Source organism: Monomorium pharaonis, chromosome 4 (genome assembly GCF_013373865.1).
Source record: "Monomorium pharaonis isolate MP-MQ-018 chromosome 4, ASM1337386v2, whole genome shotgun sequence".
Classification (NCBI taxonomy): Eukaryota; Metazoa; Arthropoda; class Insecta; order Hymenoptera; family Formicidae; genus Monomorium; species Monomorium pharaonis.
Window position 1 is genome coordinate 6,917,130 of NC_050470.1, and position 14,231 is coordinate 6,931,360.

The 14,231-nt window shown below is 46.0% G+C and overlaps 1 protein-coding gene and 1 long non-coding RNA gene across 3 annotated transcripts in view; one reads left to right on the forward strand and one right to left on the reverse strand.

Annotated features, from left to right (window-relative positions):
• LOC105831392 (protein Tob1) overlaps positions 1-14,231 on the forward strand; it is a 90,886-nt gene that overhangs the window by 23,844 nt on the left and 52,811 nt on the right. Inside the window, exon 1 of one of the 2 annotated variants that reach the window (XM_012671478.3) lies at positions 10,988-11,863. The exons of the other annotated variant lie outside the window; for it this stretch is intronic. The gene's annotated coding sequence lies outside the window, so the exon portion shown is untranslated. Of the gene's footprint in view, positions 1-10,987; positions 11,864-14,231 lie in introns of those variants that run through there. 2 annotated transcript variants of the gene reach the window in all.
• On the reverse strand, positions 1,880-10,644 carry LOC118645288. The gene is made up of 2 exons (XR_004963046.1): positions 10,539-10,644; positions 1,880-8,469 (listed from the first exon to the last, which is right to left on the reverse strand). It is a non-coding gene; the product is annotated as an uncharacterized LOC118645288 (long non-coding RNA).

The window sequence follows — 14,231 nt, forward strand, 5'->3', positions numbered from 1 at the left end:
TCGATCAGATTTTGTGGCGGTATTATTGAGAAGATGGAACATTGTACACACGCTCGAGGCTGTTATACGTTTCGGAAAAATCGAAAATGTATGAAATACGTGAATCTCTTTTAACCGCGATTAAAATCGATGTCTTCTCTTTTCTACTGTAAAAAAATTATACAAAATTACATAAACAATATTTGTATAAATTACACAATTTATAGTGAAAATATATCAATTTGTTTAATATTTTTATTTCTAATTATGCAAATATGATTTTTTGTTTAATATGATATATTTACATAATTAAAGATAAAAATATTTAAAAAATTTTATGTTTCACTATCAATTTTGTAAATTTAAATACTTTTTTACAGTGAACGACTATGGTCGTATTTCAATATACACTACTAGTACTGGAAAATCTAGTTATAATGCATATACGTAACGTAGAATTGAATAGAACACACACACACACACACACACACACACACACACACACACACACAGAGCCTATATATTCTGAATTTAATACACTTTGAGCATGGAATCCCCGCGTGGATACAATGGAAAAGATGGGGGCTAATAAGAAAACAATTGGCTTTATGAGGACGCTCGCGGTACTTACCGCAATATTGTTGAATATCGCGGTATTAGCCGTTATGCGGCTAATGACATAATTTCCTTTCGTGGGCGCTGGACAATGGATGTGTCGCGCGTCACGTGCTTATTTCCTACTGTCAAAATTTATGACACGACCGGAAGGAAAAATTCAAGGACGCCGGTCCACATCGGCACGACGGGCGATATCGCGGAGGGGGAAGACGACGCGTCGTGCTATATCGTAACATCGTAAATTATGCGATTGTTACGTCGGCGTAACATGCTTATGCCGTTGCGTTAAATAATCGTCAGGACGAGAGAGAGAGAGACTGCAAGCGTGCACCGGCTCAAGGACGTTCGCGCGAGAGTGAATCCAATCTGTCTCATCACTGTTAATGAGCCAGCGGTTTAATTAAAATTTTGTAATTGTAATACTCCCTCACCCCGTGCATCGGTCTATTCGTTATGAAGACATGAATAATTACCTTATTATGCTCCATTTTTCATACTTCACCGCGCTCTATCTGCGTGATGGATTGACCGTTACGCCAATTTTGGTTACTGTTACGTCAATATCAATAGCGTTGTTATATTTCGATGTTAATTAAATAATCATAAATGTGAAATTATAAACGATTAATTATGTAACTTATGATACATTTTCATGTAAATACAATTTATAATTTGTTTTGCAAATTATATATTCACAATGATCTTTCGCATGCTACATTTGTAATTAATACACAATATGCATAAGTTCAAAGCGAAATTGGCATGACAAAGTATATATGAAATAATTAAATTATCGCAATGAAAAGAGATGACATCTTGAGAGAGCGTATAAAAAGCACTTCGATTAAGGATTAAATAATTGCGATCGATCTCGCGACATAACTTCTGTCGTCGGAACGTTAAAATCATGCGGGCGCCGAGAGGTGCGACAAACTATAGTGGTTTAATCTATTTCTAGTGCGAAATAAATCGGGTTTTATGGCGTCGATAGCAGCCAAGATCCCGACCAAGAGAACTACCTTTCAATAAGAATTCGTTAGTCAATTCTGGACCCGTTATCGCTCGGAGGAGCAAAGTTAGAAATCGTATTCACTCTCGATCGCGCGAACGAAAAGTCTCTTTCTACATATCGTCCCTTACCAGGAGAATATCATTTTATCTCTTTTTACCTTACTTGCAGATTGTATCTGCTATGAATTTTGATAGGTCAGGTAATCGGAGAAAAAGTTTCTTTCATTATGTCGGTGCGAAACATTTTGTAAACAAAATTAGAAAACTGAACTTTTTTTTCTATTTTCTGTATGTAAAAGGGAAGATTTCTCTGTAGACTAAAAGAATTATACATATGTTGAAATGCGATTTCAATCAATTTTGCTGAGGTTTTGTTTTTAACTTTACTCGACAAATATTTGCCCAATTTGCCTCTATGTGCGCTAAGTCAATACAAATTACAATTTCAATTAACGTGTATTTCTCTCATCTTCCTTGTAATTCATTATTTCTTGTAATTATTGATATACGAATGAGCCAAAGCATTTGTATCTTTGCAAATCAAAAGCAAATATTGTATTTGGCATAGATGTCAACGAGTTGCACCGTTGATATTATTTTTGCGCGTGTGCTCTCCGCTTATTATTTCGGATTCTACGTGTTGTCATCAAAATACTTGAAATTTATTAATTTCGCGCTAATTGGATCCGTCACGTTTAATTGTGCCGCAAACAATTGCCTTCAACTAAACGATGTATCGTATACACTGTGACCCACTAATCGTTGGGACCTTGGACGCAATGGACTGCCGCAGGTACGTTGTGCGCAATATTTCAACGTTCGAAGGTCGATCGGCAACCGATCGATTATTAGCGCGAGTCAAGTGACACATCCATAGATGCCAATGGTAACTTTCCTTTTTAGCTGTCGCGTGCGACACATCGCTCCTGCTTCATCGCTCGTACCTCGTTAGTGCGATATAACGAAGATAATTCAACGTCCAAATAATGTCTTTTATTATCTTCGTGTCACCAGCACACAAAGTCACTAATTCTCTAAGTGTTATTTAATTTTTTTAATGTAAATTTTTTTTACACATATATCAATTCCCCTTTTTGCCTCAAATAACTTCGTCGTTTTTACACGGCGTAAAAACAACGATGTCCTTAATTAAGTGAGAACACAATTTAAATAAAACTAAACTGTATTTAGGAATCCAAATCGATACAGATGTTTAACGAGAAGCTGTTAAATCCAACGGATTATGCAGCGTCGCCGTTTAATCGATCGCCGAGTTAAAAGAACGTTTGATTAATACTGGACGGCGCGTTGGTATCAACATCGTTAAATCACGAGAGAGCGATACTACGCTCTGAATTACATAAGCGACAAGCAGCGGCATTCGCCATGTATGTTTTCGCGCGCGCGCGCGCGAGAGAGAGAGAGAGAGACCTGGATGGGAACCGCGTCGATGAGAGTCAAGAGCTCGGTTGCTCTCTGATAAGTGCGCGCCAATAATCGATAATCGCATTTCAGGTTTGCTGCATGATCGCACGCCGTTATATTCCACTATAACGCTCGACATCACCTCTCGACGGAACCGTCGCGCGTCGTCTCTTTGGCGCTCGGCGCATTTAGAACACTTTTATTTTTTATCGTCGTCGGGGTTCCCGGCTGACTTTCGGAATTGCTCGAGGAGGGGGGGGGGAAAGGGGGAAGAAAATCCAATTTTTGCAAATGAATTCACACAGCGCGATAAAAACTCCCGATATCTCCCGCGCGTTTCTTGTATTCGTCGCGTGCAATCGGCCAAATCGTCGACGATAAATTAATCGTTTCCTCTCCCGGACAAGTTACTTTTATCAATCCGACATTTCTCTCCGAAATAGGAACCGCTTGAGGCGACCGTTCCCAACGTATATCTGTAATACGTTGCACCTTCGCCGAATAATGATACGTACGCTTCAATTGTTCCGCCCTTATCGCCTTTGAAAAATGACCGCGTCGCGGTTACCCGAGGGTTTAGAACGCTCCTACCTTCCGTCAGATATGAATAACAAGTTATGAAAATACGTCACGCGGATATGACGTTTCTACAATCGCGAAATTTCATTCAATCCGATAGATTATTCCCGCGTTTATGAATGGCGAGAGAGAGAGAGAGAGAGAGAGAGAAAGAGATCTATTAAGGTTTGCCGCGCGGGGAAGGCGAGTGTGGCGGGTGTAGATTCTCTATTGGAACTCGCCGGTCACCGCGCCGCCGTTGCGTTGCAGTCTACGCGCGACGCTCGCAATTGCACCGCTGCGCCGCGCGCCGTTGCGTAATCCGCCTCGCGGACGCGTACGGTGCGTGTGAGTGGCTGCGCAAGAAGGTCTCGAGATGACCGTGGCCGAGCCGGCATACGCGGTAATATACTGGTAATGCTGGCACGATCCCCCCTCCCCCTCTCCCCTCTCCCCTCTAACCCCTTCCTCCCCTCCCTCCTTCCCCTTCTCGCCGCGTGTACGTGCACACGTGCGCCGTGCACGCATCGCTCCGCGCGCGCAGAGTCGGTTAATTTCGTGGCCATGTGTGGCCATGCATCGCGACAAAAATGGAATTCTGCCGTCGGTCTCCTTTGCGACGGAAGAAGGACGAATTTTACTACGTAACACAAAACGATCAGTCAGATCAGTTGGTGGCAAAAAAAAAAAAATAAGAAAATTGTAAAAGAATTGGATAAAAATATGGAATATATTTGACGGTTGGATTTTAGGTTGATTAACGTATTAATTAACTTTTATAATGAAAATTATTTTTTATTCTCAGCTCGCGAAGAACACGAGAAACATTTTCATATCCCGCACGATGCGACATAATGCAGCCTGCTTGCTCGTATAAATATTATGATTTGAATTCCCGCGGTGTAGCCCACTCGGGGATTTTCAAGCAAGATTTAAGACATAATATAATCACTGCGTGGAGAATATACGTAGAGAATAGTTTAAGCTCATCTGGGACGCGCGACGAACGCGGAGAACTCTAGAAACGTCTCGGCTTAATAGCCTCGTAAAATCTCAGCGGAGCAACTCGATGACTTGCTCGCATCGTCACGAGAGGCTGACGAGAGAATTCCATGTCATTTCGTAACGCCGGGCGATTCAGCAACTTTGCACGGATAAACATCGCTTAGAGAAGCGACGATGCAGCAGCAGCAGCAGCAGGAAGACAATAACGAGCGGCGGTGCTCCACGATCCGACAAGCGCAACCCGGAACCCGGGACCTTGAGCGCAAGCAACTGGCTTGTTGGCACGTCCCTGGGCTGCAACAGGAACACGACGATTATCCGGCAAATGAATGAAATCGAGTGAACCGACCGACCGACCGGCCGGCCGGCCGGGCCGGCGCGCACTCCCATACGCGTGCAACCGAGCCGAGCGGAGCTGAGCTCCGCTTGCTGTAGAAGAATGCGCCTCGGGCCTGGTCTTCATGAATGGCCAGCGCGCGTACTCGCTGAAGCGTGACTTCGTTCGCATTACGTCCGAATTACGCGAGCGCGCGTGTGTCTTAATAACAGATCGTATAAATATCGCGCGATTGCGATCCGTCCTGCCGCGAGTCAGATCGCCGCGCGGATTTCCGCCGTGAACGCTTCCGGGCATCGAGTGACCGACGATATTCGCGAGAAGTAGATATTAATTTTGTAATGACACCTGAAATATTAAGTAATTAAAAATTATCTCTTATAATATTGTCGAAATCTTTCCAACAATTTCTACGGCATATTTGTAGTAAATAAAAATTGAATTACGGGATATCCACGTGTGTGCGCTGCTTAAGCTTCACGCTTGGAGAGAACAAGTTTGCTCGCATACGAACGTTCGTGCGCATAAAAAGTGTCTCGATTGCTCTCTCGTTATACACAATCTTTGAATATAGAATAAAATCTTTCCTTCTCTTTTTAAAAATAATGTCTAAAATTCTTCAGAAGAAACAAATATATATTTGAGATGAGTTGTGGATCCACTTTGTCCTACACCGATAGAAAAATGTGTTATTATTATAATATTGCTAATAATAATTATGTACTTGTAGCAAATGCTTATAATGTTTGTTTTACGGTACAACTTATTATATTAAAATATGCATTTTGTTTATAGCAACCATATCATAAGTTACATAGACCATTATTACGATTATGAGAACTTTAATGTAGTTTGAACCAACTACACTTCATATTGTTGAATAATCATTAAAATATGGTTGGGTCCAGAAATAATTATAAATTATAACAATATTAAAGTTACCGCAACTATTTTTTTATCTCGGTGTACGCGACAATGAAAAGACCAAAATCAAAGATCGCGAAAACGCTTCAAGTTTGTATACGCGTGTAACAACACTCGCCGATGCTTCCGCGCCGATACGATTACATTGTCGTCGTCCGGTTCCTTACGGTTCTTACGCAACGCGCGCGTGTAACGCGCGGATACGATTTCCGTTCGCGGCAGAAACGCCCCGTTCCTCTCGCGCGTTGCGTATCGCGTTACGTAAGACCGCAAGACGAGACGCGCTCGTGCACGCGCTCGGATCTGCGCACCTTGCGACAATCGGACGTTCCGAAACGGTGCATTTCCAGCTTGCACTTTCCGGTACTTTCCACGACGTCGACGCCGCGCGGCGACGCGCGGCGCGACGATGCACCTCCGGTCCGTCGCGAAGGACTCCCCGTTCCTATTCCCGAATGAATAATTCAATGCAGCCGGAAAGTTAAACCCGAATCGCATTTGCCGCATTGGGAACAAATATTTATTACTTTACTGTTATATTGAATTGACAACTCGACCGAATCCTGAGGTTACGCGCGTCAAATTCTCCTTAATTTTATTTAATTGATCGAATTTACTGCTGTATTATGTAAGGAATTGTATTGATTCTTCTTGAACGATGTTTACAGTATAGCTTGACTTTTTTTTGTGGCGTTGCGCAGCGCATGTAAAATTAATTTTTTACGGCCAAGTTAATAAACGTCAATTTATAACGCACTGTGTTATACACGTGCGATATTACGTTTTTCTCATAAACGCTAATATCGACGCAATTACCGCGTTTATCTACTACGGGGACTTCATACGAATATTGAATGAAACACAGTGCGCCTTTACTGTACGCGATCCGCGTACTTTCGAGAGTTTTCTCGAATACTCGCGATCGCGCGAAAAGGTGCACTTCGCCCGCATAGAGGAAAAGTTGATCGTAGCTCTCGAGATGCAATCATTCGATTCGATTCGTCGAACGCATAAATTTCCGGCGCGATTCGGCGGGAGGGTTACACGGTGGCTATGCGCGTTGTTGTCCCGCGAATTTTACGACCGTGAATTCAGCCTTATCGCTCGGCGTATCGTCCGAAACCGAACGTTCTTATCTTTGCGTGCGCACCTTGCATTTTTCATTGGCCCGCTGTAAGCAATACGCGCGCGTGTGTGTTACGTCAAATGTTTCTTTCCCATTTCGTTTGCTTCCTTTTTTTTTCCTCGAATCGTTTGCGACTCGGCGACGGGGGACACGGCACATCACGAACGCGGTTGTTCGTACGCGATTGTTACCTCGACCGTCGCGACATTTACTCTTTTTTTTTTTCCTTTTTGTTTTTACACGTGACTTTCATATTCATGATTCGTCGCGGCGGGCATATAGTTTTCAAATCCTAATACTTCCGCCGGGTTGTGCCGGTCGATGGATAGGTTTACCAGGCCTTGCGATTTTTCTTTTTATCTCTCTCCATATTTTTTTTTTGTTTTCCGTTTATATCGAGTACACACCGTGGAAATTCGCGCGCGACCGCGTTTTCGCATCGCGACACGCAACCGTTACGCGCAAATATTTGACGTCGCCCTATTCGCACGCGAGAAGCTCACCTCGCGCGTCCGAAGCGTATTTTTTTTTTCCTCGTCCCGTTTCCCTTTTTTCCATCGCGCCTCCCTTGCCCGCTTGCTCGGCCCAGCGATTCCTTCGAATTTATTTTTGTCGCGAGCCGGTGCGTGGCCGCGTGACACGCGGAAAGAAAAACACGCGCCACGCATCACGAATATATTGATGACTCTCTCTCTCTCTTTCTCTCAACAGCGTCGATGGATGCCTCTTTGACCCGCGGAAATAAAATTGCGATATTGCGAGGAGGCACAGTCGGTCGAGGCACTGACCCGTTATTTTTCGCGTTTGCGGGAGTGGGGGAGGGTGAGGGCAGAAAAGAGGGCGAGGAAATAACTGATGCGGGACGATATCGGGATTACACGCGGTTCCCGAATCTAAATTGGCAGCCCCAAAGCCCCGTTATTGGAGATAAGATACACTCACGGGACATCGAGGAGGGGCCCTTAAGTGTCGTAAGTACCGGCCCTGCGAGTAGGATCGGCCCTGCGACGACGCAAGAAAGGTGGAAACGTACGCGTACGTTGCATACGGACGGTGGAAAGGAGGAGGAAGGGGGGAAAGGAAGAGGAAGACGTGAGCGGAAATGCGATAAGACGTCGGCGACGGTGGCGGGGGCAACGTTGAACGCGATATACAACCGCGCGCGCGTTCGATGCCGAGGGGCAGTGATGGTATGTGCCGCGCACTTTGCGCGCGAGCACGTGGCGGTTTCCACGGCACCTTCAACCCCGCTGAATTGCACGGTGAAGTTTCACGGATGCGCGTGCACGCGGGACTCGCGCGTCCGTGACGACGAAATTACCCGGCGATTTCGGCTCGAAAGAGTGAGAGAAACGCCGCACTTACACTGCCGTTGGTGGTTCGTTCTCACGGCTAGATCATCGCTTTTACCTTATTACGTGCCTGAGATACTACACACGGGCAGAGCACGTCGAACTCGTGAACTCGTGAATTTTCTCGAATCGCCCTGTAAATAATGGTTATCGATCATCACTATCGATAATTATCGATAATTAGCGCATCGCTAGTTCTCCACCTCTAACTATTAGTAAATAGGGATGTGTGCGCCACATTTCCAAATATTGTCAAAAAATTTGTCAATTTCACAGATTGTTCTATTATTGTTCACGGAGAGATTTCTTTAAATTTAATAAAGGATTTTGTTCGACTATTCCAAAGCACATACTTCTTTGTTTCTAATAAATTTTATTAAATCTAAAGAAAAATCTGCATAAAATTTATTAAAACCAAAGAAATATATGCTTTGGAATAGTCGCATAAAATTGTTCATTAAGTCTAAAGAAATCTTTCCCCTCTGTGTTTTAATAAAATTTGAATAATTCATAATTACTAATATATAATACATAATTCTCTTATTAATTTAAAAGTTATTATATTTAATTTTTTCTTTACTCTTGATTCTGATGCATGCAATCGCGTTTTGCGGCACTTATTTGCAAATTACGAATTAAATCACTTTCTTTACATATACCAATTCAACTCTGGTAAATATTTGTGCCAAAGTTTATTTGAATTTACTTGCTCGTTTAAAATGTACACCTAAAACTGCAGCAGACCGTTTCATTGTTTTCTTCTCTGCAGCCGATTTCTAATAATGCAATATGCGAAGCCTGTAATTTTTCAACTTCAATAACTTTTCGCTGGTATTACGAAATTAAAACGCCCTCGAGTCGCGCAAATGTTGAATTGAATCCGTGACTTCATTGCACACGTCCGAGAAGCGTTGGAAATAATTTCAACGTTCGCGCGACGAACGACGCGCCGGATTGATTAACAATTAATATTACCGTCGCCGGGCGAGCCGTGCAAACGAACGATCCAACGGGATAAAAGTCGTAAAATCATTGCTCGCTATTTGCTTTCCGGCGAACTTTTCACTCGTCCCTTCGACTCTCCGCGCGTACACGACATATTTCGCGAATGTACACGGGGATACCGCACGCGCGTCGCGGGCGTGCCGGTGAAAAGAGGTGACTCTCTCTTTCTGCGCGTTCCGCCTCGCGGGAGAGAGGAGGGTCCGTTTATCGCGCCGGGCAAATCGTCGCGAATCCGTCGCGGAGACGCGCGGCACGTACCGATCTATCTCGCCGATAGCGCGACGTAATCCGAGAAGCGTCGCTTTCGCGTCATTGTCCCGCTCGCGGCCACAACAAAGGCGCCCGAAGGTGAATAATTCGAGTTGGCGCGCGAGAACAAAGCAGCGATTTAAGATGCACTTCGGGATGCACGGGATCCTTTCGCGGACACGGGCAAGACTCGCTGCCCATCAGCGCGAGAAAGGGAGGAACTTGTTACTCCGGCTGACGGCTAATGAACGTGTCGGCGCGCAATCGCGCGCATTTCCCGTCTCGATCTTGGTCCTCATTACCGCGGAAGATTCTGTCTCTTTCTCTCTCGGGGATACGTATTTTCTTCCCGCGCCCCTGGTGACTTTCCTCTCGAATTCACGAGGCGTATTATTAATTAGGACGACGGATTGATTACGGAAAATAGAAACTTAAAAAATTCAGGAACCCAACGACACATCTACGCGCTGTAGCGCGAACCTACGACGATCATTTGCCGTTGTCCTATCGATGAGATCAGGTTCCAAACTTAATCTTTCGCGTTCCACGAAATTACAAAAAAGTGATTTCAATCAAGAGATAGGATTCGAGTGAAATTCTGTGAAATTTCGAAATTTTCGATGATACTTTAAGACGTGACGCATACATCCTTAATACGCGACAGGTCATTCGTGTCTTGTGCACTTTTCTTCTTTGAAAATAATAGCAGCACTGTAATCAGTTATACATGATATTTATATAACTCTTTTAATGCACAAATATCCCGAAATTTCCAAAGATGTAGATATATGAAAATCACTTAATTCTCGTACTAACGAAAGTTCAAAAAAATGAACTTATCGCGTATAACAAAGAACCGGAATATTATCGTATACATTAAGTGATAAGACAAGGGAAACAAAAAAACAAGACAAGTAAAACAATTTTACTTTTGAAAAAATTCGCTCACCGGCGTACAGAGAGAGAGTGCCAAGAGCAGCATAGGCGGCAAGGGTGTAATCTCGAGATATAAATCATAAATTACAGAAATTATGAAAAAGAGAGAGATGGAGCACAGCATGCGAAGCGCGCACCGAGGCGACGACGAGTCAAGTGCGCTCGCCGACAGCGAGCGACCGACACGTCGTCGTCGACGGAGCTTGCCCAGTTGCCCCGCGTCCTTGCCGCGCTCCCTACTCCGGAGTGAGTTCTCCCGTCGTGGAGGGGGACGGGGAATGAGAGAGGTGGAGCGGGGTAAAGGGGGAGGAGGTCGTCCATCCCCGCTACGGCGACTTCGCCACCCTCTCCTCGCCGTCCCACCACCATGCCGCGCTATGTAAGAGACCGCACATGTTACCCCGCGTTCCAGTCTCGCAGCGGCACTCGCGAGCGTTGTTTCGTACACAGTGTGGTGTGTGGTAGCGCGCGGTAGCACACGGACGTCGGAGCAGGAAGGGGCGATAAAGGCGCTCTTTCTCGCTCTCTCATCCCTCTCTCTCTCTCTCTCTCTCTCTATTTCTCTCTCTTTACCTCGCGCACGCAGGCGGACGCAGAGGGAGAGAGACACCCACGTAACCACGGGACACACTGCGCGCACCAGGTACCCGTGTAGGAGAGAAGGGGGAGGAGGAGATCGGTGCGTGCGTGCGTGCGTGTGAGTGTGTACCTGTGTAATTGTGCGCGCACGCTCGCTCTGTGCGCGCGTGTGTTAAAACCGTGTACGCGTGCGCGCGCGACGAGTTCCCTTTTCAGTGCTTCGCGCGGAGCCGCCGCGACCTCGTCGTCGTCGTCGTCGTCGTCGTCGTCGCCGTCGCCGTCGCCGTCTCGAATCGCCACGTTCGCTTCGAAGGCCGAAGAGCAGAGTTAATCGGGTGGCGTGATAGGAGACGAGGAGGAGGAGGAGGAGGAGAAAGAGGAGGCGAGGAGCGCGCACTGAGCTGTCCGCCGTCGTTTCCGCGCTCACCATCTCGGCATCATCGACACTCCTCCCTTTTTCCGTTTCCCCTGGTTTTTTTTTTTTCGTTCCTCCGCTTCATTATTTTTTTACTCTTTTGTACGCACGGACTACTCGGCGTCCCGCGTGCGACGCGCGTGTGGAATTACGAGTGGGAAGAAGCGCTTGTGAACTGTCCGCTCCTCGTCTCGGCGCATTCAGAGAGATTGTGTGTGAAGGAGGAAGGTGCGGAAGAGGACTCGAAGGGAGTAGAGCGACATCCTCGAGACGTCGTCGGGATAAAGGGAGAAACGGAGGAGAACGCGAGTGCGCGCGCGGGCGCGCGACCGACGAGCGCACACGTGAGTATCCCGAGAGAAATATTTCCGGATCCGCGTTTTTCGCGCGCGACCTTCCCCGCGGGGATGATCTTGACATCGCGCGCGTGGGTGCGCGACACGACGACGTAACGCAACGCAACGTACCGCCGCCGTTGCGTAATCGCGCGTGATTCTCTCCTTTTCTTTTTTTTTTAACGCGGACGCGACAAACACGCGTATACCGCGAGAAGCATTGCGCGAGCGACGGAAACGCGTTACTAACGGCGTTTCCAATGGGAAATAATACATCGAAATCATTTGGATGTCGATTCGACGTCGAATTGATGTCGAATTGATGTCGAATTGATTATCGTTTCTCGCTGAGTTTGTCAATGGTTCGATTGATGACGAGCGAGTCAAGTTTTGGACTTTGCTGGAAAGAACGACCCATCGCGACTCTTCACGATTTTCCGCGGCTTGCTTGTTCGTCCTCGGCAGAAACTTGGCGATATTCGCGATATTTCGCACACACACACACTCGATACCTCGACGCGCGCGCTTATCTTCCTCGCGCTTGTCACCCGCTCGAACCGTTGATAAAGCTCGCTCGCCGAACTGCAGGCTTACGTAAAGTTTACGACCGCGGACGAAATTGATTGCGCAGAAGGCTGGCTGACCGAGTGACATTTCTCGCCCCGGCGGCGGAGGCTCGTCCTCTCGCCGCAAAACTCCAGTTCGTACGGGAAACTCTCGAAAAAAAATTCGTGAATGGCGATAGACGCGATTATCGAGAAACCGCTATCGACCAGAGTTGCTATCGCGTGTCGTCTTGGATTCCCGGTCGGCCACGAGCGCGTGGCACTCGCACAGTCGTTTCGTGGCTCCACGATATTTGGAAAGGAAAAAAAAAAGAAGATTAAGATTGAAAATAATTAGGAGAGACGTATTTTTAGAGATTGTTCGCGCGCGCCAAGTGCGTCGGGGGAACCGAGCCGCGTCCGCGACTAATCGCTGAGAGACGAGTCGTCACGCGCGATCACGCGGATGCGTAAGCGGCCGCGCGGTCTCACGCGTGCGGCACGCCGTGACGTCACGGCGCGCGCATGTACGCGTGGTCGCGTGCTGTTACGTGACGACCGCATAGTCGAGTTCCGCCGTGTGCCACGCCGACGACGTGCATGCGTGTGCAGCGTACATGGAACGTACACGTATCGTTTCTGCGACGTAATACAACCCGCGCCGTCGTGTATTTGCCGCGGCTCGATTTTACTCCGTTCCGCGGCCGCCGCAATTATATGTATAGCGCGAGACGACAGGTGACGACAGTCGCGGCCTTGATATCCTGATATCGCGATAAAGGACTTGACCGGCGGTGGTGGTAGTGGTAATTTTCGAACCCCTTCTGCGAGTATTTAGCGAGAAGGTTTAGTCACGCGAGAACCCGGAGTTCTCGAATACCCGGGAACTTTTGACTAACCGGGAAGATCTTGCCTCGATGATATTTTAATATCCGAAACGTTCACAAATTATCTGAGTCTATGGAGAGTAAATTAAAATAACCATATAAAATTTAAAAAAAACATACACAAAGACCTATTTTGCCAAAGTAACTATAAACTTAACTATAATATACAAAAAGTAATTTTTGTCTGATTGCAATAATTATCGAAAAAGCAATGCTGCAAAAAGCTTGAAGATTCTAGCGACCAACTTGAGCATCCCGCATAATCATCTCAAAGAGGTAAAATTATTTACAGACCCTTATGCAGCTTCGTTTTTAGATAGTTTAGCAAAACCCTTCCCGTATATTTTCAGAACTCTTAGAACTTGTCTAAATATATTATGTAAGAGTTTCAGGAATTATGTCTGATAAATGTTTCGAGAGTTTCTCTCGTCTTATATTTAACGTGATCAGACGTGTCTTGGCATTGCTAGACACAACACGGTCAATGCGATAAAGTCGACAAACCGTTTTTATTTTCATGTTTAATTCATGTAAGTATGCGCGTATGTCGTAATTCTCGCGATGGTGCAAGAGCTACAAGCTGCAAAACCCTTAGTCGTACACTTCTGCGATTCAGCCAAGATAGATAACAAAACTCGCTCCCGCGCGCTTCTGTTAAATAAGTTTCCTGCTATTTGTCCGTTAAACTCGTGTCGATTACGACGATCCTCTGGAAACGAAACGCAAAACGCGGCTTTATTTATCAGCGGTAATATTAAATACGGGCGACCGCTACCTACCAACCTACCGTGACGTATTTCCGCCTCGCTGATATCGGAAATTTCTTTCGCGCGAACGTGGCGATAGGTTGAGGTATCGAATAACCGATTCGCGCGAATAAAACTTGCGACGCGCAATAGCGGACAAATAAATCCATCTCTTCCCTCGCGCATAATCCACTTGAAT